The sequence below is a fragment of the Eleutherodactylus coqui genome, chromosome 6 (assembly GCF_035609145.1).
Source record: "Eleutherodactylus coqui strain aEleCoq1 chromosome 6, aEleCoq1.hap1, whole genome shotgun sequence".
NCBI classification, from domain to species: Eukaryota; Metazoa; Chordata; class Amphibia; order Anura; family Eleutherodactylidae; genus Eleutherodactylus; species Eleutherodactylus coqui.
This window is the reverse complement of record NC_089842.1, coordinates 70231222-70256565: the sequence shown is the minus strand read 5'-3', so window position 1 is coordinate 70256565 and position 25344 is coordinate 70231222. Positions and strand designations below refer to the sequence as shown.

Here is a 25344-nt window from a genome sequence, read left to right as displayed (position 1 = left end):
GTGGAGTAAAACACTCCTAGTGATCACATTGAGTAAACGGTTTCACAAGGCGAAGCGCGATATCAGACTGTGAAACTCGGTCGGATATCACGCTTATGCATGTGCCATGTCCCTGCGGATGCAAGACGTTTTTGTATCAATAGGTCAGTTGATTTCAATAGGAAACCTTGCATTGCACTCGCGTGCACCACCGCTGAGACCCCCGCCGATCTGGAGAACGGGACTCCTATGTCTATTTCTGCTGTCACTGCGGGGTCGCTTCTCCCCCTGCAGTGATGCCACTCTGAATTGTGCCATGGCTACGTATGCGCAGTCAATGCTCCATTCATTTCAATGGAGCTGACAGAAATAGCCAAGCAACACCCTTGGCCATCTTTGCAGTCCCAATTGAAAGGGAATGGGGTGTCTGTTTAGTCTCCTCCTCATTGCGGGGGTGCAACAATTTTCTTTAGTTATGGCAATCAGAAGACGGCAGAAAATAATTTTTCTGATGATATTTAGGTTTTTTAAAAGTAGCGCAGCAAAAAAAACTATATAAAATTGGTATTGTCGCAATCGTACTGACCCGTAGAATGAAGTTATTGTGTCATTTTTGCTGCATGTACACCATAAAAACAAGACCCAAAGATCACGGACTTGGTTTTTTTTTCAAATTTTGCTTCACTTAAAATTTTTTAAAAGTTTTTCAGCACATTGTATGGTTCATTAAATAGTCCCATTGAAAAAATACAACTCGTCCTGCAAAAAAACAAGCCCTCATACAGCTACGTCAATGGGTAAATAAAAGTTTTGAATCATTCAAAAATGTTTTCTTGAAAGTGGGGAGGAAAACTCGAAAATGGAAAATGAAAAAAAGGTCATTACCGGGTTAATGTATTCTGGTAGTTTAATGCTAGTATCAAACTACAGTTCTCCATTGCTTGAATTTAAAGAAGTGACATAATTTATGTTTGCCAAGTAAACTGTCAGTAAAATGAGTCACACGGCTCTGCTACATATACTTCCGTGCAGAAGTGAGTGGAAAATGCCGGATGACCAGCGCTGATTCATAGATGTAAGAATCATTTATTTCTTCAATCTCTGCCTTTTGTTATGACAGTTTTATGTTTTGTGGTTTTATAATGATATTATTTGTACAATTATGTTATTCTAGCACAAGCATGGACTACTAATATAACTGTACAATCAGCATCTGGCCTGCGAAATCCAGTTAGGCAAGCGTAATGCCAGATTTACACCAGCGTATGCATATTTATGCGCACATTTGCACCACCTTTTTGCGCATTGGGCGTTGTGTATTTGCACGCTCCACTGTGCTTTTACTGTACTTTCTGCACACATGAAAAAATATGCTATGATGCTCTCAGCCATTGTAATGGCTAAATAGTTTCATGCCTTCAAAATGTTCTCTTTCCCAGAGCAGGAAAATAGAACATGCGGCCACAGAATTGCGCATGCAAAATATGCGCTTGTGAATGTACCCATTAAAATCAATGGGTTCTATTCACTACATATTGCGCACACAAATTTTGCACATACCAATACAGTTGTATGAATCTAGCCTTAAGGTGCCAGATGCACGAAAAAATGTCCAGCAATAGCCTGCTGTGAAGTAGCGACTTTCTGAATCTTACACCTGACTAGTACCTTTATGAATCTTACACCTGACTAGTACCTTTATGAGTCTTACACCTGACATCCCAATGTGAGGCAGCGTCGGACAGCATGCACTCACCTGTCCGATCCATCTGTGATCAGTAGGGTTGCTACCTTTGTCGCAAAAAAATTCTAGCTAAGGTATATTTTTACCTCTGTTATTCTAGGGGTCCCAACTAGTAATTGTGCCCCCCTCAGTGGCCACGATAGCAAAAGTGCACTCAGTAGTGGCCCCAGTAGTAATAGTGCTCCAATAGTACCCCAGTAGTAATAGTGCCCCTTAGTCGTTTCAGTACTAATAGTGCCCCCTTGGTGGTCGCTGTAGTAATAGTTCCCCAATATTAATAGTGCCCCCTTAGTGGTTCCAATAGTAATAGTCCCCCTCTTTGTTCCCTCCCCACTATTAACCTCTGTATGGCCAGCAGGAACTCAGACACTGGTGGGAGGAGTCACAGTCCCTAATTACATTAGCGGCGGCAGGACCGGACCTACAGAGTGAGTAAAATACTAGATGGTGTGGAGTTGCTGCCCAACCGGGCGTGTCCACTGCTGACAACTTTTTTTTACAGGCCATTTATATGGGCTAATTAAGATCAGGACTTGATTGCAGCTATTCTTCTTTCACTCGATTTTACGGCACATTTAGGGCCACGGAATGGGAACGACTGAACAATCGTTTTTTACACTTTTTTGCACGTAAATGACTGAACGATGATGTTTATGTCTGCATAATATGAATAAATGATAAGTGAACATATCATCATTCACTGGCAAATCGTTGGCCGTGTTTACGCTGAAGGACTATTGTTGAGTTTCACACGATCCCTTTTTGTTTTACGTTAATCGTTCCGTTTTAAAGGCCCTAAGCAAACACTGCAAATAACTGAATGACTGATAGGAGAGGGTGCTGTGCAGGAACAGAATACTAACTTATTAACTACTCACTGGATGCACGTACAGTAGTCATAAAACATTTCCATAGCTCTCTAGTAAATCTCACACACTGCCAAATTCTTCACTGCAGTGACACGATCCATGGGAATTATGCAGATAACAAAGCAATTGAGTGAGTGATTACAAAGTACTGTCAGTGATAGGCAATTATTTAGGTCATGGGAAGAAAAGTGAGGTTAGACTTTAGAAGAGCAGTAGTGACATAGATGCCCAAGATAAGCTGCAATGGACTATTAGGACATGCTGAGCTATAGCATAAGAAGAACCTATGCTCAGAACTTCACCCATTAGCTAGTGGCAATAGCCATGGTTGTCGTGTTGTAGGACATCACATGTCCATTGGAGTCACTGATATGAAAGGCTGCCCTGAAATGAATTTTCATGTCATCTACCAAATGAAGACATATAAATGTGGAATCACCCCGAGTCCTGGGGATCAGCAAATTGATCAAAACATTGTCCAGTCTATACAAGCTCATTAAACTAAAGCAACCGAGCTGCTGTAAAAGTGCATACATGCTGGGAATTGTTGTTTTGCAATAGCTAGATCATCAAAGATTGAATATGTGTATTTTAAAGGGGTTTTCCAAGACACTGACATTGATGACCTTTCCTTAAGATTGTCTATGAATATCAGATCCATTGGACCATCAGTCCCAAGTGGCTTAATGAACATATATAAACAGGTATGTAGCTTTCCAATTCATTTAGAGGCTTTTTGCCCAAAGAAAGGTATTTTTTAGAGTTAGGTACCTTTCAATAAGCATAGTCTGGAAATGACGGATGGGCTCACATGCTTTGATCAAAATATGTGCTAAGAAACCTGCATTACTATGCGGTTAGTGTAAAAAAACTGTTGTGCAATTTTATTCGGTTATTAAATGTGTATGAGTGTTGCTGTATTGGATCCGTAGGAGTCACACTCTACGCAATTGCATTGCTAAGCTGATTGAGGGGGCCACAGCACTCCAGCACCTCATTGTTTATCCACACCATATATTTGTTAGCGGTTGTGCCTGGTATTGGAGCTCACATTGATGGCCTATCTATCGATGAGTCCTTTAAAAACCCTTTAAATGAAGCAGTGGTGCAATGACTAATAAGCTTTAATGTGAAATCAAATGAATGTATGAAATAATGAACCATATAACAACCGCTGAATAATCTTTTTGCTGCAGTTATTGAGGGTTCTTCTCCTAGTGCGCCATTTGGGTATCTCTAATAAAATTTGCGTGTGCAATACGCAGAAAATAGAACCCATTGATTTCAATGGGTTTCTTCAGATTTCCCTTTGAAAATCCGAACACGAAAAATGGGACCTGCTCTATTTTTGTGCGAATTTGCACACCAAAGCTCCCGATAGAAGCGTGCAGATGCTCAGTACACTGCGCAATTCAGTGCAAAAAAGAACACATCTGGAACTCATTAGGCTAAATAGACACTTAAAGGTGGGTGCATTTGTCTGCCGCATGCAAATGCACAATGAACGTGCAAAAAATACAGTAAAACATAGTGATATGTATGCAAAACGCATCATACATAGCACAAATACGTTGCGCTGGGGTGTGCGCAAAATTGTATATGTCTATCTGAAGGAGCCCTAAGTGTGTTGCACATCTAATATTTCATGACAGACATCAGTTTAAATGAGCTTATCCCGCAGAAAGAGTGAATTCAAGAGTCTAGATGAGCATGTTCATGAGACATAACACGTGCGCGCTTCATTCACACGCCTGCGAGGCGGAAGTCTCTCTGTAAACACAGTGATCCAAGAGATGACTGTACATTAGAGAACTTTCACAGAATGAGCGAAAACTGTATAAAAACAGCAGACCGCACGAATAATACCCTGTACAGGTAGATGTTGTCGCATTGTGTACAGTACATACGGTAAAAGCAGTATATTAACCTGCAGTCCTATGTAAAACTACAGACAACAAATCTGATACATCTGAACACCAACATTATCCTCTGATTTGCAGGTTGTGTTTGCAACAGAGATGACATTTCAAGTTATATGTGTTGCGTAACGCACAAAGCTCGCACTGAAAAAGGCCCTATTGTGTTCAGTGGCTCTATTTACAGTACATGTGTGATTTTCCATCTCCATGCTGCGAGATAGAAGAACATGCTGCAAAATTTCTATTTTTCTGTGAGTCTGCAGAAGTCTTGTCTATTATTTACAATGGATGAGAAAATAAAATTGCACTCACATCACACCTGCATGTTGAAAGTACATGCGATTTTCACACATATGAAATTCACATGTTCAATGATCGCAAATTAAAACACATTCGCAGGAAATATCACAATTTTACAAGCGTAATATCACTCCGGATTTCTTTTACAGATATTGCTTTTACCCGTGTGAACGCACCCTTGGACTATTAAAGATCTTCGTATCTTGAAAACCTTAAAATTGTGCATAATTGTCTATAGCTAAGTGTTATCTATGACTGTTTGTAACTATGTATGGATGGATGTACAGTATATATGTATGTATGTCTGTATGGATGTACAGTATGTATGTATGTCTGTCTGCAAAGCTTCTCTTACCTTATTGTAGAGTATTGCAGATCTGAATGAATGGAGAACCCTGAGGCAGATGTTCCTTATATACTGACCCTCGAAAAGTGACTGGGATTTTTTTCTCTGCAACCCATTATCACATTGGACTGTGCGAAATTTCTGGGAGGAGGGATTCTTCTTCGTTTGTATCTTGTATTTAATATGACTAAGGGGATTTTCCAAATTATGCAATATTTGCCTCAGCAATATACTGTACCTAGCTGCTTTGGACAATATAATACATTGCAGATTTTTCTTCTCTTTACTGAAGGGTGTAAAAATAAGTCCCAGGCTTGTGGTTCAAATGGAAGGAATGTATTAGTTGGTTGTCTAGGGTGACACAGATGGTGATACATTGCATCATAAAAGTGATTTACAATTGCCATCTAGATTATATAACTGGTAACTAGTACGTGAAACACGTGACAATGAGAGGCGCCAAGGAATAGACAAACTTTAGAGTTTTCCAGAGTATTAAAGTAGCTGTCCTTTCTCTACACCATAAAGTTACTTACATGAATGAAGTAGCACTGAATATCCCCTTCCCTAACGGAGAAAGTTCTCTAACCCAGTAATGTAGTTCTAAGATCCCCCTGGTGGTAACTTCAGGATCATCGCTCTACAGTGGATTTGTAGCTCTGTATCAGAAAAACGCAACTCTGAGCTGTATAAAGATTTATTAAAGGGGTCATCCAACGTTTTACAATTGATGGCCTATTCTCATTTTATTTATTTATCTTATAACTCATAATTTATCAATTCTACAATATTTGGATCCGGTGAACGGATAATTGACCTTTGATTCATTAAGGCCCATTTAGACACAGCGATTATCGCTCAAAATTTGCTCATAAGCCGTCTTTTGAGCGATAATCGTTGTGTGTAACTGCACTGACATCGTGCAGATTTCGTTATGCCATCGATCATCGTTGTCTTTCGGTGTGCTGAAAGACGACGATGAGCCTTAGCAGGGATTCACAGCTGATACTATTGTTTCAGCTGTATCCTGTTCCCTGATGACAGGCGGGGTATGAAGAACAGAGCGGTCCAGCTATATTCTCCATACCCGGCACAGAGGCGCTGCATGCAGAAAACATCTGGATGCAGAAGTCAAGCGGGGACACCCCACTTGTTTTCTGCATCCTTCGCTCGGAGCGCTCGGCTGTATAACAGCCGGGCGCTCAGAGCGGGAAAAAAAAGCTGGATGCAGAAGACAAGCAGGGACACCCGCGGAGGGGAGATCTCTCTCTCCCTCTCTCCCTCCAGCTCCCTCCTGCTGACTGCCACTTCTCACTGCTCCCCCGCGCCGCAACCCGAACCTTTCGTCTCAAGCGGGCAGGTACTCGCTAAAGGCAATGCTCGCTCGAGTAATTACCTTTAGCGAGTATACTCGCTCAGCTCTAGTTATGATATTTTTAACAATTGAGTTTTATCTCCGGCATCCATTTTTATTCGAGTATGTACTATTTATTTGTAGAATGAACTATTTTCAGAATGTACAGTTTTTCTTGTAGTAAATTAGGCCGGTTTCACATCTGCGTGCGAACCTCTGGCTGCAGGTTCTATGGCAGATCAGGCTGCAAATATTCGGAAGAAAAAGCACTGCATGCAGGACTTTTTCTTTCATCGCAAAACTGGGCAGCTGGTCAGAAAGTGGGCGGAATTCATTATAGTCAATGGGGTCACGCCCGCATTGTTCAGTTCCGTCCACAGACGGAACTGTTTGGCCATGAGTATTCCCCTCTTCTGCTCCCTGAACACAGCAGGAAAGCGGAATCCCCAGTGCAGGTCTGAAAGCACTCTTAGGCCTCTTTCACATGAGCGACAGCGATATCAGCCCAAGAAAATCACAGTGATATTACATCTGTGTTCTGTGCAATATCGCTGTGTTTTCTCGCGGCGATATTGCAATTTTGTATCGCTACAAGGTTAAGATAATTTTTATTGCTCTTTTGCCAGGATTTTTGGGGAAGCAGAGATTCACGGGGAGGGGTGGGGTGGGCTTGAAATATAAGCCCTACCCTGAGAATAAGCACTGGCTGCATTAAAAGAAAAAAAAAACACAATACATTACCTAATAGCTAAATGTCTCTGCTACATGCACGTCGCACACCGCACAAACGGCTCTTCTATATGCGCGACAAACAGCACACACGGCTCTGCTACATGCGCGTGAAACATAGCACACATGGCTCTGCTACATGCACATGACACAGCACACACAGTTTTGCTACATGCGCATGACACACAGCACACACAGCTCTGCTACATACATTGTTTATCGGCCTCTACTAGTTTAGGATCTGTGATGACGTCACTATCATGTGATAAGGGGTGGAGCTAAGAGATGGTGACTGATCACATGGCAGTGACATCATCACAGGTCCTGTCAGCACACAGCTGCTGTCAGTCTCTGCAGATTTTTAGTAAAGTGAAACACCTGTGATGGCATGACCGTCATGTCATCAGGGGCAGAGGTCAGAGCCCAGGAGACTCATCACATGATGATGGCATCATCCCAGGTCCTGTCAGCACATGGCTGCTGTCAGCCTCTGCATATTATATGCCTTAGGACTTGCAATGACGTCACCGCCATGTGATCAAAGGCGCAGCATGTAACGCACTCACTCACGGACTCACGGACAAGTGGTCGTTAGCATTTTGATACTGAGGAGAATATAACTGACCTCCATGTGCATATTCTGAGGAGAATATAACTGACCTCTATGTACATATACTGAGAAGAATCTACCTCACCTCTGAGTATATACTGAGGAAAATATAACTGATCTCTATTAGAGATGAGCGAGCATACTCGCTAAGGACAGTTACTCGATCGAGCATTGTCCTTAGCGAGTATCTCCCCGCTCGGAAGAAAAGGTTCGGCTGCCGGCGCGGGTGAGAGGTGAGTTGCGGCAGTGAGCAGGGGGGAGAGAGGGAGAGAGAGATCTCCCTCCGTTCCTCCCCGCTCTCCCCCGCAGCTCCCCGCCCGCCGCTGGCAGCCGAATCTTTCTTTCCGAGCGGGCAGGTATTGGCTAAGGGCAATGCTCGATCGAGTAATTGCACTTAGCGAGTATGCTCGCTCATCTCTAATCTCTATGTGTATATATTGAAAATATTCTAACTGACCTCTGTGTGCATATACTGAGAAGAATCTACTGAAGAATGTAAAGTACATAAGGAAGCGGACATGAACTGCAGGAATGAAGCATGCCTTTATGGCTAAAAAGAGACTGCAACCTCCAGTCTAGGGGTAAATTTGAATAAAAAAAGCTGTTACCTTTAAGGATAAAAAGTGAGGCGAGTGGGAGGGGTGGCACATTTTGCAGAGGGACATCTGTACATGTGGTATGAGGAGAATCATCTAATGCTCCTCTATGTGTATACATACTTTATTCCTCGGTTCCTCTGAAGTAAGCACGACTTAATAAGAGTTTCGATGTGAAAAACAGGAAAACACCTGTACCAAATTAACTTGGGCGAAGACGGATGGATATATATATATATATATATATATATATATATATATATATATATATATATATATATATATATATAAAATATACATTGGCGCATGCGTGTATATATATACACTGCCTTCAGCCAGCCTCCTACTTCAAGCAGAAGCCCGCGAAGCAGAGAAAGAGGCAGGCAGGCAGCCCACCGCCGCGTGTGTGTGTGTGTGCGGCGGACGCGGGTGGGACTCGGATTCGGGACTCCACAGGCGGCGCAGGAGTCGGGACTCTGGAGTGGGGCGCGGGTGAGTGAGTCTGGTGGTGGTGTCGTGTGTGGACTGTTGACGGTGGACAGGACTCGTAATGGTATATGGTGAGAGTCTGATGACGGAGGGGAGAGGGCAGCTTGCTCCCTGGGGGGAGTCCTCCGGGAGTCGGAAGGGAGAGTGTGGTGGACTGGGAGTCTGGGACGCCTGTGGGGTCTGGAATCAATGGAGTCAGTGGAGCTGTGTGTGATGTGTGTGGGGTCAGGATGATGTAGCTGAGCTGTGTGTGTGATGTGTGTGGGGTCAGGATGATGTAGCTGAGCTGTGTGTGTGATGTGTGTGGGGGTCAGGATGATGTAGCTCAGCTGTGTGTGTGATGTGTGGGAATCGGAATGGATATAGAGGTGTCGTGTGTGTGTGTGTGTGTGTGTGTGTGTGTGTGTGTGTGTGGGTGTGGGGGGGGGGGGAGTTAGGATGATGTAGCAGAGCTGTGTGTGTGTGATGAATGGATGTAGTATAGCTATGTGTGTGAGGTCTGAGGGTCAAGTTGGATGTAGCTGAGCTGTGTGTGTGATGTGTGGGTATCGGAATGGATATAGAGGTGCCGTGTGTGTGGGGGTCAGGATGATGTAGCTGAGCTGTGTGTGTGATGTGTGGGGGTCAGGATGGATATAGTAAAGATGTGTGTGATTTGTGGGGGTCAGGATGGATATAGTAGAGCTGTGTGTGATGTGTGGGGGTCAGGATGGATATAGTAGAGCTGTGTGTGATGTGTGGGGGTCAGGATGGATGTCCGGCCGGCGCTGCAGTGACAGTGTCGGGACCCGAGGAGGAGAGTGGAGGAGCAGTACATGCGATACGAGGTATGTACTATGTACTGCATGTAATCTTGTATGTTTAGGTGGTATACATTATACCAGCTGTACATATAATTATATACAGGACATATCTACCTTACATCAGCCTCACAATATACAGGGGAGGTTTATCTCCTGTATATAGTGATATGGACCATGCTGGGGTAACCTGGGTATCTCATGTATATAATTATATATGTGTAGATTGTATGCGAGCATCTGCAGTGTGTACTCGCGAGTAGATGGCGTGTGAATCACACTAAAAGTCATGTACTTGTGAGAACAAAATGCTGTGATAAGCCACCTCCCCAATACGCCTCTTTTTTACCATGGCCGGTATTTTTTTGTGACAAAGGTGGTAACCCTATCTCCAGCAAGAGTAATTCCTGGAGATGTTTTATAAACATGTTTGGGCCTGTCTTTTTTGGAATGGATGTCAGGCTTGGTAGTGGGGCTGTCCATTCCACCCCCCCCCCCCCCCCACTCCAGGTCTTATTAGGGGGAGGGAATCTCCCCATGTGTAGAGGCTGGGTACTTAACCCAGTCCATAAAGTCTGCAGCTATGCAGACAAGGAGGAGGCCGGGTGCAGCTAGATGCTGGAAGCTGCTGGTCTCATGAGATGCCTTATCCTGTATAGTCAGGGACGGACTCTATATAGTAAGTGCTGGACAAGCAGGATTTTGTTTTATGCCTGAAGTTAAGGCTGTATTTTGTTTAGTTTTACGCTTTATGGACTTTATATGCTGTTGTGGTCTCTGACTGACGCTCACATTGCAACACCGCGCTCTAACTAAGCTAATTATCCCACTATATATATATATATATAATTATGCAAGGGGTACACAAAAGAAACAATACTCTTCTTCTGGTTGACAGGGTGTTACTAGGAGGGCAAACAAGTGACTGGTTCTTCCATCCAGGCAACCCATTTTCCCACACGGCGCTGAATGTTAAGGATTTCCCTTGATCTCACTCAAATACTTTGAGCAGTGGAAAAAGCAATATAATTTTACATTTGCACGTTGTTACTATGAATCACTGAAGCCGAATGCAACATTTCCCAACAATGTCCGCTGGCATAACGCCTTAGAAGGGTTCAGCAGACGTTCATCTACCAACAGAAGCTGCTACTAGTAGCACTTCCTTCTTTGAAGCGTACATGGACCTGAGGATTTCATCCCCAAACTGAAATGTGCTCTACAGATCTGTTCGCTCAATAAAGTATAATGTTGACAATAGTTTCTGAGTGAATGAAGTGCAGCCTGATCCCTCAGCTGTGCTGCAACAAAACCTGGTTCTTTCTCTCCATTCATCTGAAAATATAATGGTATCCAATAGATTTATTAATCTAGTGGGGTTCTCCTCCTTTAGTGATGTTGTATACATTCACCTGTTTGTAAAATGTCATTGCAACCTGTATGTTTAATATAAGAAAAGTATAGCAGCAGAAAAACCGTAGGTGGTGAAAAGGCCAGAACCTGAATAATGTTTTATCACAGCAGTGATAGTATAATAAACTGTATGTCCACAAGGCAACATCATTGTATTAACACTTGTTCCTCTCACATATATAAGACGTCTGTTGCTAGAATGAAGTAGTACGACAGCCAAGTCAGCTGTGAAAAGATCGAGCATGAGTGCCAAGAGAAATGAGTGTATGGTGCAATCTGATTAGAGAGACCGGAAGAGTGTGCTCACAGCCACTGTACCACTTCAAAAGAAAAGTGACAGCATCAGGACTGAGGAAGAGAGAGAGGAAGGGATAGAGGAAGAGTGAGGGAGAGAGAGAAAGACAGATTCGGAGAGAGAGAGGGAGGGAGAAAGAATAGGAAAGAGGAGGGAGAGGGAGTAGTGGGGGGATAGACAGAGAGGGAGAGGGCGAGTAGAAAGAGACAGTGGGATGGGGGGATAGACAGGGAGGGATATGGTAGAGAGAGAGACAGATTTGGAGAGAGAGGGAGGGAGAGAGCGAATGGGAAGGAGAGGGAGGAGTGGGGGGGGGGGATAGACAGGGAGGGAGAGGGCGGGTAGAGCGGGTGGAATGAGAGAATGGTGGAATGAGGTGGAATGAGAGAGAAAGAAACTAGAAGAGTCTGCTCGCAGCCACAATACCACTCCAAAAGGAACTGAGGCAGAGGGAGAGAAAGGGAGAGAGACAGAGAGATGAGGGAAGGAGGGGGGGGGGAATGTAGAGAGTAAAAAAATATTTGTCAGTAGAAAAAAACACCCCTAGGTTCAGTGCTACTTAAAGTGATAAGTATAGAACAAAGAAACTTACTTGAAAAGGGAAGTTCTCATGTACAAGAAACTCCCCTTTATAGACCACAAATAGGATAGCGTTCAATTTTTAGGAAACGCGACATACAAAACAGTCAATCCACAGCAAATTTGAAGGAATATTTTGGTAAATTTCATAAACCCAAAAAGTGTTGGCAGTTATACATAGTCTATAATTAAAGGGCAACATGCTGGCCAAACATGTAAGATGGCACATGTCCTTTTTTCCTTTATGTCTGCCTGTCTGGATCATCTAATAAAGACTGAAAGCTTAACCCAATGCTGGACTTTCTTCATTTTCCTGTACATCAACTGTGGTGGTTTACATCCAAAATTGTGCTCTGATCTCAGGTGGAGATTCATTTCTAGCTGTCTTTTAAAACTTTTCCTCTAAGACTGTAAATAAAGATCATTAAAAGGACTTTGCAAATGTTATTGGGGGAAATATATTAATTATGTTGTATTATGCAAGCAGACACAAGTTCTGTTAATGAACATGGGGCAGACTAAAAGCAATGTCAGAAAAGTGGCAGAAAATGTTGATAAATGAGTGAGAAAAGTGGCAAAGGTGTCTCTCAGATATGGCTTCAGTATGAATGCTCTGTAACTAGAAAACTCTGTCCCGTTACAGTTTGTTCTCAGGGCTTTGAAATAGGAACTCACAATACAGGTTTGGCATTGCTTGTGTTACATGCAGCAGGGAAAAACACTCATTGAAATCTAGTGTTGCAATTCATTTTACATCATGTCTGTATGCACCATGGGAGGAAATGGTAAATGTAACCTTCAGACCCTGAGCATAGGTCTAAAATTAACACAATACATCAGAAATAGCAATTAGCACTCCAGTTTGAAGGGGTTGTCCAGTATTAGAAATGCTTAATTGTTGTCTTTCAAAAACAGCACCACACCTGTCCATGGGTTGTGTCTGGTATTGCAGCTCAGCTCCATTTAATTGAATGGGGCTCAGCTCCAGCACCACACACAATCTAAGTACTGGGGTGGTACTGTTTTGGGGTTTTTGGAAGAAATTAGCCATGTTTTTCTAATCCTGGACAATCCCCAAATCCATGTGCAGGTTAATTATATACTCATAAAAATAACACATAAGCAAATATTGTTCCAGGTGCCTTAAATTTATGCGATTTGCAAACTATTAACTCATGCTTACCAGCATTTGAATCCTGAATCACCCAGGTCACTTTAAAATGTGGTCCTTCCCACACCAGAACACCCTCAATATGGCGCTTTTATGCAAACTAGCATAAACACTAGAGATGAGCGAACGTACTCGTCCGAGCTTGATACTCGTTCGAGTATTAGCGTGTTCGAGATGCTCGTTACTCGTGACGAGCACCACGTGATGTTCGAGTTACTTTCACTTTCATCTCTGAGATGTTAGCGCGCTTTTCTGGCCAATAGAAAGACAGGGAAGGCATTACAACTTCCCCCTGCGACGTTCAAGCCCTATACCACCCCCCTGCAGTGAGTGGCTGGCGAGATCAGGTGTCACCCGAGTATATAAATCGGCCCCTCCCGCGGCTCGCCACAGATGCGTTCTGACAGAGATCAGGGAAAGTGCTGTCTTGCTGGAGTTGCTATAGGGAGAGTGTTAGGAGTATTTTAGGCTTCAAGAACCCCAACGGTCCTTCTTAGGGCCACATCTAACCGTGTGCAGTAGTGTGGAGGCTGCTTTTTGCAGTGTTGCACATTTTTTTTTTTTGTATATCGGCCGTGCAGAGCATTGCGCCCTGCAGTAATTATACATACTCCAGGGCGAGTAGTGGTGGTGAGGCAGGGACAGAAGACATATATTTATTGAATATAGGCAGTGGGCCTTTCCAAAAACATTTGGGAAAAAAAATCTATTTGGGCTGCCTGTGACCGTCCTCAGTGTACTGGGTCTGTGCTGGGTGTAGTTGTCCTAATTCATACTCAGCCAGCTAAGTGTTACAGCAGGCTTGCGCAAAATTATTTCCTGGCTCTGTGTTGGCTGTGACATCACTGCTGTATTCCAGTCCACAGTGCAACAGTTTGCAGTTATTTTACATACTCCAGGGCCAGTAGTGGTGACACAGAGAGAGAAGACATATACAGTGTATATAGGCAGTGGGCCTTTCCAAAAACATTTGGGAAAAAAAATCTATTTGGGCTGCCTGTGACTGTCCTCAGTGTACTGGGTCTGTGCTGGGGGAAGTTGTCCTAATTCATACGCAGCCAGCTAAGTGTTACAGCAGGCTTGCGCAAAATTATTTCCTGGCTCTGCTGTGCGTTCCGTAAGCGAAGTCAGCCTCCAACCACAGGCCAAAAGTGGCACATTTAATTACAGCGTTCTGTTTCTGCACTACTGGTAATACAGCATGCTGAGGGGTAGGGGTAGGCCTAGAGGACGTGGACGCGGGCGAGGACGCGGAGGCCCAAGTCAGGGTGTGGGCACAGGCCGAGCCAGTGCGGTGGCAGGGGTAGAGGCAGGGCCAGATCGAATAATCCACCAACTGTTTCCCAAAGCGCCCCCTCGCGCCATGCCACCCTGCAGAGGTCAAGGTGCTCTACGGTGTGGCAGTTTTTCACAGAGACGCCTGACGACCGACGAACAGTGGTGTGCAACCTTTGTCGCGCCAAGATCAGCTGGGGAGCCACCACCACCAGCATGCGCAGGCATATGATGGCCAAGCACCCCACAAGGTGGGACGAAGGCCGTTCACCGCCTCCGGTTTGCACCACTGCCTCTCCCCCTGTGCCCCAACCTGCCACTGAGATCCAACCCCCCTCTGAGGACACAGGCACTACAGTCTCCTGGCCTGCACCCACACCCTCACCTCCGCTGTCCTCGGCCCCATCCAGCAATGTCTCTCAGCGCAGCGTCCAGACGTTGCTAGCGCCACTGTTTGAGCGCAAGCGCAAGTACGCCGCCACGCACTCGCACGCTCAAGCGTTAAACATGCACATTGCCAAATTGACCAGCCTGGAGATGCTGCTGTATAGGCTTGTGGAAACGGAGGCTTTCAAAAGCATGATGGCGGCAGCGGCCCCGCGCTACTCGGTTCCCAGTTGCCACTACTTTTCTCGATGTGCCGTCCCAGCCCTGCACGACCACGTCTCCCGCAACATTGTACGCGACCTCACCAATGCGGTTACTGCCAAGGTCCACTTAACAACGGACACGTGGACAAGCACAGGCGGGCAGGGCCACTATATCTCCCTGACGGCACATTGGGTGAATTTAGTGGAGGCTGGGACCGAGTCAGAGCCTGGGACCGCTCACGTCCTACCCACCCCCAGAATTGCGGGCCCCAGCTCGGTGCTGGTATCTGCGGCGGTGTATGCTTCCTCCACTAAACCACCCTCCTCCTCCTCCAACGCAACCTCTGTCTCACAATCAAGATGTGTCAGCAGCGGCAGCACGTCGCCAGCAGTCGCTGTCGCGCGGTGTGGCAGCACAGCGGTGGACAAACGTCAGCAGGCCGTGCTGAAACTACTCAGCTTAGGAGAAAAGGGGCACATGGCCCACGAACTGCTGCAGGGTCTGACAGAGCAGACCGACCGCTGGCTTTCGCCGCTGAGCCTCCAACCGGGCATGGTCGTGTGTGACAACGGCCGTAACCTGGTGGCGGCTCTGCAGCTCGGCAGCCTCACGCACGTGCCATGCCTGGCCCATGTCTTTAATTTGGTGGTTCAGCGCTTTCTGAAAAGCTACCCACACTTGTCATACCTGCTCGGAAAGGTGCGTCGGGTCAGCGCACATTTCCGCAACTCCAAGACGGACGCTGTTACCCTGTGGACCCTGCAACATCGGTTTAATCTGCCAGTGCACCGACTGCTGTGCGACGTGCCCACACGGTGGAACTCTATGCTCCACGTGTTGGCCAGGCTCTATGACCAGCGTAGAGCTATAGTGGAATACCAACTCCAACATGGGCGGCGTAGTGGGAGTCAGCCTCCTCAATTCTTTACAGAAGAGTGGGCCTGGTTGGCAGACATCTGCCAGGTCCTTGGAAACTTTGAGGAGTCTACCCACATGGTGAGCGGGGATGCTGCAATCATTAGCGTCACCATTTCTCTGCTATGCCTCTTGAGAAGTTCCCTGCAAAGCATAAAGGCAGACGCTTTGCACTCGGAAACGGAGGCGGGGGAAGACAGTATGTCGCTGGATAGTCAGAGCACCCTCATGTCTATATCTCAGCGCGTTGAGGAGGGGGAGGAGCATGAGGAGGAGGGGGAAGAGACAGCTTGGCCCACTGCTGAGGGTACCCATGCTGCTTGCCTGTCATCCTTTCAGTGTGTATGGCCGGAGGAGGAGGAGGAGGATCCTGAAAGTGATCTTCCTAGTGAGGACAGCCATGTGTCCTCACTAGGTACCCTGGCACACATGGCTGACTTCATGTTAGGATGCCTTTCTCGTGACCCTCGCGTTACACGCATTCTGGCCACTACGGATTACTGGGTGTACACACTGCTCGACCCACGGTATAAGGAGAACCTTTCCACTCTCATTCCCGAAGAGGAAAGGGGTTCGAGAATGATGCTATACCACAGGGCCCTGGTGGACAAACTGATGGTAAACTTCGCATCCGACAGCGCTAGTGGCAGAAGGCGCAGTTCCGAGGGCCAGGTAGCAGGGGAGGTGCAGAGATCAGGCAGCATGTACAGCGTAGGCAGGGGAACATTCTCCAAGGCCTTTGCCAGCTTTATGGCTCCCCAGCAAGACTGTGTCACCGCTCCCCAGTCAAGGCTGAGTTGGCGGGAGCACTGTAAAAGGATGGTGAGGGAGTACGTAGCCGATCACACAACCGTCCTCGGTGACGCCTCTGCCCCCTACAACTACTGGGTGTCGAAGCTGGACACGTGGCCTGAACTCGCGCTGTATGCCCTGGAGGTGCTTGCTTGTCCTGCAGCTAGCGTCTTGTCAGAGAGGGTGTTTAGTGCGGCTGGGGGAATCATCACGGATAAGCGTACCCGCCTGTCAACCGACAGTGCCGGCAGGCTTACACTCATCAAGATGAACAAAGCCTGGATTTCCCCAGACTTCTCTTCTTCACCGGCGGACAGCAGCGATACCTAAGCAATACGTAGGCTGCACCCGCGGATGGAAGCATCGTTCTCTGTCACCATCAAAAACGGGGACATTTTTGCTTCATCAATCTGTGTATAATATTCCTCCTCCTCCTCCTGCTCCTCCTCCTGAAACCTCACGTAATCACGCCGAACGGGCGATTTTTCTTAGGCCCACAAGGCTCAGTCATATAATTTTTCTAAACAATTTTTATACGTTTCAATGCTCATTAAAGCGTTGAAAATTGCACCTGAACCAATTTTTATTTTAACTGGGCTGCCTCCAAGCCTAGTTACTAATTAAGCCACATTAACCAAAGCGATTAATGGGTTTCACCTGCCCTCTTGGTTGGGCATGGGCAATTTTTCTGAGGTACATTAGTGCTATTGGTACACCAATTTTTGGGGGCCCTCGCCTACAGTGTAATCCAATTAATTTTTTGCCCACCTGCATTACAGCTGACATTACATCAGCTGTGCTGGGCACTGCAATGGGATATATTTATGTACCGCCGGTGGGTTCCAGGGAGCCACCCATGCTGTCGGTCCACACGGAGTTGTAACTACATGTGTCCACTTCTAAAGAACCCCAGTCTGACTGGGGCATGCAGTGTGGGCCGAAGCCCACCTGCATTAAACATGACATTACCTCAGCTGTGATGGGCAATGCAATGGGATATATTTATGTACAGCCGGTGGGTTCCTGGCACCCACCCATGCTGTCGGTCCACAGGGACTTCACAACAGGGAGTTGTACCTGCCTGTGTCTATGAATTAAAAAGCTCGGTCAGGTTGGGGCATGCAGTGTGGGCCGAAGCCCACCTGCATTTAATCTGACGTTAGCTCTGCTGTCCAGGGCACTGCAATGGGATACATTTATGTACAGCCGGTGTGTTCCAGGGAGCCACCCATGCTGTGGGTGCACACGGAATTCCCATTGCGGAGTTGGGGATTCCCAGTTGTACCTGCCTGTGACTATTTATAAAAAAACCGCGGTCTGACTGGGGCATGCAGACACCTTGACAGAATGAATAGTGTGTGGCACATAGGTTCCCCATTGCTATGCCCACGTGTGCAGCTCCTGATGGTGGTGGCACAGGATTATATTTCTCATTGCTTCTGTACAGCATTGTGGGCTATCGCCCCGCCCATTTTAAAGAGGGTCGCTGCCTAGCCGTGCCAACCCTCTGCAGTGTGTGCCTGCGGTTCCTCCTCTTGACAGACGCACTTATAAATAGACATGGGTGTGGCGTGGCATGAGGGCAGCTGAAGGCTGCGCAGGGACAATTTGGTGTGCGCTGTGGACACTGGGTCGTGCAGGGGGGGGGGGGGGGTTGGGCAGCATGTAACCCAGGAGAAGTGGCAGCGGAGTGTTATGCAGGCAGTGATTGTGCTTTGTTGGAGGTAGTGTGGTGCTTAGCTAAGGTATGCATTGCTAATGAGGGCTTTTCAGAAGTAAAAATTGTTGGGAGGGGGGGGCACTCTTGCCGCTATTGTGGCTTAATAGTGGGACCTGGGAACTTGAGATGCAGCCCAACATGTAGCCCCTCGCCTGCCCTATCCGTTGCTGTGTCGTTCCCATCACTTTCTTGAATTGCCCAGATTTTCACAAATGGAAACCTTAGCGAGCATCGGCGATATACAAAAATGCTCGGGTCGCCCATTGACTTCAAAGGGGTTCGTTATTCGAAACGAACCCTCGAGCATCGCGAAATTTTCGTCCCGAGTAACGAGCACCCGAGTAATTTGGTGCTCGCTCATCTCTAATAAACACCACCTATTTACTGCCCTCTTGCTGCCTATTGTCTCTGAGAACCCGTGTAATATCTGCGGACTTAAATATTTTATTTCTAATTTAAAGGGGTTGTCTCATGATTAAAGGGGGTTTCCAACCTTTGAAAAACAATTTGCTCCAGGGTAGGGAATACCGTAAAAAAAATAAAGTAGTCATTACTTACCCGTTCATTGTGCTTCTGGTCCAGAACTGACCACCCAGTCATCTTGGCTACAGTTCCTGCTGAAACGGGAAATAATAATCTTGTGTTAAATGCACATAACTGCACTGTAGGCAATGGTTGGCCTTAGCGGTCATGCCTGCATGGATAGCATGTGACAGCAACAAATGGCCTCATATAGCTCATAGACGGTTGCAATAGCTGCAATTGGAGATAGCCATTTCGCTACTTGAATGCCACAGTCAATCTTGACTAAGGTGTCTAAACAGTTATGGCCCGTTTACATGGTCCCACAGTCAGCCAACCGACTGCATGAGTGCTGACATCACCGCTAAGGTCATCAGCGCTTGTGCTGAGCGTTTACACAGAAAGCCTTTACCCCTGGATCGCGGGCTTCTCGCTGAAGCGCTGAGCGGGGAACATTTACATAGAATAAGAAGCCCTCGATCCAGCGATGGTTTTTAAGCTGACTGAAAAGTCAGCTTAACACTCCAAAATTATTGCTCAAATTTGTTCTTTGAATGAATTTTGAGGGAAAATTGTTAAGTGTAAATGGGCCATTAGTAAGAGAGGGGTCTCACCGATTGCTGGTGATAATGGGTTGCCATTACAACCTTGGGCCTAATGAATAATGCCAGGACTGCCATGTTTCTCAGCCTATGAAGTCTTGTCTGTGGCCAAGGCTTAATTGGCCGATATCATAAGTACAATATTATGGAATACTGAGGTATTACAGTATATTGTAGAAGCGGTCAAACTATCAAAAGTTCAAGTCCACTAAAGGGACTACAAAAAAAAATGCAAACATAACTTTGATAAAACATTTTTTTGTTTCAAAAGTATTTTATTGAGATTTCAAAATATTATAGGTTGTTGCAGAAAATTTTTCCCCATGCAGAGGGGCATATAAAAAAATCTACAGTATTCGTTTTTCCAAACAATAAACATATGTAAACATGTGGTAAGGGGGGGGGGGGGGGGGGTGGTGGTAAAGGTGATGTTCCACACAGAGTTAAGAAGTTTAGCTAGGGAGCCTGTATTTACGTGATCTTTCTCTCCTCCTTCTCCTCTTATTGGTAAATGATATTTTATTCTCTTAGCTTTTGTTTATACTGTAAATCTGTCTTTCGTAGTTTTATCTTTCTAGTGATGTCTTGCTCTTTCCTGATTGTTGTGATTTGCTGGAGCCTATCTTCCTCTTGGTGTTTCATGCGCTGAGGGGCCTATTTAGGCCCGGTATGTCTAGGAACTCAGCCCAGGGTTTCCATGTCTTGAGGAATAGGTCCATACTATCTTCTCTCATGGTCGACAACTTTTCATAAAGCATCATTCTAGATATTCTAGCTTTAATTGGTTCTAGAGAGAGGTTGGGGGATAGCCACTGTAATGCTATGTATGCTTTGGTTGCCATACATATCTGTTGCGATGATTTGTGCTGTTGATTGTTATATCCTAGAGGTTTGTCGACCAGGAGGCAGATAGATGGTGCAAGGGGAAAGGCCTTTCCCAGGACTCTCGCTATCAGATGGGTTACTTCTCTCCATAGTGTGGTAACTAAGGGGCAGGTCCACCATGTATGGGCTAGTGTTCCCAAACTATCACAACCTCTAAAGCAGTTCGGGGAAGTGGTTGGTGAATATTTGTGGATTGTTGTGGGAACTAGGTATGTCCTTTGTAGGATTTTTACTGCTGATTCGGCAAGGGTTACTTGGTGGCTGCCTTTTGTGGTGAAGGTGCAGCAATGTTGCCAACGAGGTAAGGATAAGGAGATGCCTAGGTCTGTATCCCAGCGTTGCATGAAGGGGAGTTTGGCTTCTGTGAGAGGTTTATTCATGCTGGAGTAGAGCGAGGATATTATGCCTGATTGGAGTGGGGACCAGAGGCATACTCCCTCAAAGGGCGTGTGGGTTGCCAGAGGACTGGCCTTGTTTAGTAGGGAGCGTAAGACGCTGTGTATTTGCTGCAGCTCGAGCCATAGGTACCCTGGAACCGAATATTTTTCAGCCAGTTGTTGTGGGGAGAGAATTTTATCATGGGACATGAATTGATGAAGGAGTGTAATGTGTTTGGATCGCCACCATTTAAAGTTTTCTACTTGGAGACTTGGTGAGAATGCGTGGTTGGGGATCACTGGTAGCAGTGGCGAAATGGGTGACATCATGTTATGTTTGAATCTGTTTTTTCTCCATCAGGAACAGGTGGTATGTTAATGGTGCTAAATGTGCTATATTTGTGGGTTTCCAATTTGTATCCCAAAAGATGGTTTTCAGGTCTAACGGGTTGACGAGAGATGATTCTATGTCAACCCATAAGGGTTTTTTGGAGCCTGCAAACATGGAGGGGATCTGTGTTAATTGGGCTGCCAGGTAATATTTCTTTAGGTTGGGTACAGATAGACCTCCAATTCTCTTATGGTAGTGCATTATTTTCTGCTTGATTCTGGGTCTTTTGTTTCCACAGATGAAATGGAATATGGCGCTTTGCATGTCTTTTAGTTCTTTTGAGGGGATATCTATGGGTAGGCACCTAAATGAATAGGGAGGTGTGGGAGAACATTCATCTTAACCGAGTTAATGCGGCCTATCCAAGAAATAGTGGGTTGGCTCCATTTCTTTAGGTCTGCTTTTAGAGAGGTAAATAGGGGGGAGTAGTTCCATTTATATAGTGCGTCTAGATTCGTGGCGAGTTTGATGCCTACGTAGGTGATGTAGTGTGGGCTTGCCTGGAATCCAAAATTTAGTTCTAGAAGTTTCTGGAGGTGTGGAGGGATGTTGTGGAATAAAGCCTCCGTTTTGTCCATATTGACTACCAGTCCTGAGACTTCTGCAAAGGAGTCCAGGGTTTTTATCAGGTTTGGTAGTGAGGTGAGCGGTTTAGTTAGAGTTAGCAGAATATCACCTGCGAAGAGAGTGATTTTATAATCCTTGTCTCCCGCCCTTACACCAGATATGTTTGGGTTCATTCTGATCATCTGAGCTAGGGGCTCCATCGCCAGTGCGAAAAGGGCTGGGGACAAGGGGCACCCCTGTCTTGTTCCTCTCTGTACCGCTATTTATTTAGTATGGATGAAGGTAGTTTTAGTTCTGCTGAGGGGGTTGAATAGAGCGCATGAAGTGCTGTGATAAAGTTCCCCTTTATCCCTGCTTTCTTTAAGACTGTGAATAGGTAGTCCCACGAGAGGCTGTCAAAGGTCTTCTCAATGTCCTGGGCCAGTGTTACTTGCGGGGCTTTGTGTGATTTTGAGATGTGTATTAGGTTAGGGATAGAGATGAGCGAACATACTCGTCCGAGCTTGATACTCGTTCGAGTATTAGCATGTTCGAGATGCTCGTTACTCGTGACGAGTACCACGCGATGTTCGAGTTACTTTCACTTTCATCTCTGTGACGTTAGCGTGCTTTTCTGGCCAATAGAAAGACAGGGAAGGCATTACAACTTCCCCCTGCGACGTTCAAGCCCTATACCACCCCCCTGCAGTGAGTGGCTGGCGAGATCAGGTGTCACCCGAGTATAAAAATCGGCCCCTCCCGCGGCTCGCCACAGATGCATTCTGACATAGTTCAGGGAAAGTGCTGTCTTGCTGGAGTTGCTATAGGGAGAGTATTAGGAGTTATTTTAGGCTTCAAGAACCCCAACGGTCCTTCTTAGGGCCACATCTAACCGTGTGCAGTAGTGTGGAGGCTGCTTTTTGCAGTGTTGCACATTTTTTTTTCTTCTGGATATCGGCTGTGCAAAGCATTGCGCCCTGCAGTAATTATACATACTCCAGGGCCAGTAGTGGTGGTGAGGCAGGGACAGAAGACATATATTTATTGAATATATGCAGTGGGCTTTTCCAAAAACATTTGGGAAAAAAAATCTATTTGGGCTGCCTGTGACTGTCCTCAGTGTACTGGGTCTGTGCTGGGTGTAGTTGTCCTCCTAATTCATACGCAGCCAGCTAAGTGTTACAACAGGCTTGCGCAAAATTATTTCCTGGCTCTGTGTTGCCTGTTACATCACCGCTGTATTCCAGTCCACAGTGCAACAGTCTGCAGTTATTTTACATACTCCAGGGCCAGTAGTGGTGAGGCAGGGACAGAAGACATATATTTATTGAATATAGGCAGTGGGCCTTTCCAAAAACATTTGGGAAAAAAAATCTATTTGGGCTGCCTGTGACTGTCCTCAGTGTACTGGGTCTGTGCTGGGTGTAGTTGTCCTCCTAATTCATACGCAGCCAGCTAAGTGTTACAGCAGGCTTGCGCAAAATTATTTCCTGGCTCTGCTGTGCGTTCCGTAAGCGAAGTCAGCCTCCAACCACAGGCCAAAAGTGGCACATTTAATTACAGCGTTCTGTTTCTGCACTACTGGTAATACAGCATGCTGAGGGGTAGGGGTAGGCCTAGAGGACGTGGACGTGGACGCGGGCGAGGACGCGGAGGCCCAAGTCAGGGTGTGGGCACAGGCCGAGCCAGTTCGGTGGCCAGGGGTAGAGGCAGGGCCAGACCGAATAATCCACCAACTGTTTCCCAAAGCGCCCCCTCGCGCCATGCCACCCTGCAGAGGTCAAGGTGCTCTACGGTGTGGCAGTTTTTCACAGAGACGCCTGACGACCGACGAACAGTGGTGTGCAACCTTTGTCGCGCCAAGATCAGCTGGGGAGCCACCACCACCAGCATGCGCAGGCATATGATGGCCAAGCACCCCACAAGATGGGACGAAGGCCGTTCACTGCCTCCGGTTTGCACCACAGCCTTTCCCCTGTGCCCCAACCTGCCACTGAGATCCAACCCCCCTCTCAGGACACAGGCACGACCGTCTCCTGGCCTGCACCCACACCCTCACCTCCGCTGTCCTCGGCCCCATCCAGCAATGTCTCTCAGCGCAGCGTCCAGACGTCGCTAGCGCCACTGTTTGAGCGCAAGCGCAAGTACGCCGCCACGCACCCGCATGCTCAAGCGTTAAACGTGCACATTGCCAAATTGATCAGCCTGGAGATGTTGACGTATAGGCTTGTAGAAACGGAGGCTTTCAAAAGCATGATGGCGGCGGCGGCCCCGCGCTACTCGGTTCCCAGTTGCCACTACTTTTCCCGATGTGCCATCCCAGCCCTGCACGACCACGTCTCCCGCAACATTGTACGCGCCCTCACCAACGCGGTTACTGGCAAGGTCCACTTAACAACAGACACGTGGACAAGCACAGGCGGGCAGGGCCACTATATCTCCCTGACGGCACATTGGGTGAATTTAGTGGAGGCTGGGACAGAGTCAGAGCCTGGGACCGCTCACATACTACCCACCCCCAGAATTGCGGGCCCCAGCTCGGTGCTGGTATCTGCGGCGGTGTATGCTTCCTCCACTAAACCACCCTCCTCCTCCTCCAACGCAACCTCTGTCTCGCAATCAAGATGTGTCAGCAGCATCAGCACGTCCCCAGCAGTCGGTGTCTCGTGGCGTGGCAGCACAGCGGTGGGCAAGCGTCAGCAGGCCGTGCTGAAACTACTCAGCTTAGGAGAGAAGAGGCACACGGCCCACGAACTGCTGCAGGGTCTGACAGAGCAGACCGACCGGTGGCTTGCGCCGCTGAGCCTCCAACCAGGCATGGTCGTGTGTGACAACGGCCGTAACCTGGTGGCGGCTCTGCAGCTCGGCAGCCTCACGCACGTGCCATGCCTGGCCCATGTCTTTAATTTGGTGGTTCAGCGCTTTCTGAAAAGCTACCCACACTTGTCATACCTGCTCGGAAAGGTGCGCCGGGTCAGCGCACATTTCCGCAACTCCAAGACGGACACTGCCACCCTGCGGACCCTGCAACATCGGTTTAATCTGCCAGTGCACCGACTGCTGTGCGACATGCCCACACGGTGGAACTCTACGCTCCACATGTTGGCCAGGCTCTATGAGCAGCGTAGAGCTATAGTGGAATACCAACTCCAACATGGGCGGCGTAGTGGGAGTCAGCCTCCTCAATTCTTTATAGAAGAGTGGGCCTGGTTGGCAGACATCTGCCAGGTCCTTGGAAACTTTGAGGAGTCTACCCAGATGGTGAGCGGGGATGCTGCAATCATTAGCGTCACCATTCCTCTGCTATGCCTCTTGAGAAGTTCCCTGCAAAGCATAAAGGCAGACGCTTTGCACTCGGAAACGGAGGCGTGGGAAGACAGTATGTCGCTGGATAGTCAGAGCACCCTCATGTCTATATCTCAGCGCGTTGAGGAGGAGGAGGAGGAGGGGGAGGAGCATGAGGAGGAGGGGGAAGAGACAGCTTGGCCCACTGCTGAGGGTACACATGCTGCTTGCCTGTCATCCTTTCAGCGTG

General features: G+C 46.9%; 1 protein-coding gene across 2 annotated transcripts in view; it reads right to left on the bottom strand.

The window, feature by feature from the left end:
- LOC136631339 (interleukin-18-like) overlaps positions 1-19105 on the bottom strand; it is a 43311-nt gene extending 24206 nt beyond the window's left edge. Inside the window, exon 1 of one of the 2 annotated variants that reach the window (XM_066605600.1) lies at positions 19045-19105. The gene's annotated coding sequence lies outside the window, so the exon portion shown is untranslated. Of the gene's footprint in view, positions 1-5166; positions 5229-19044 lie in introns of those variants that run through there. The other variant, XM_066605598.1, reaches the window with a different exon arrangement.
- Positions 19106-25344: the final 6239 nt, after the last annotated feature.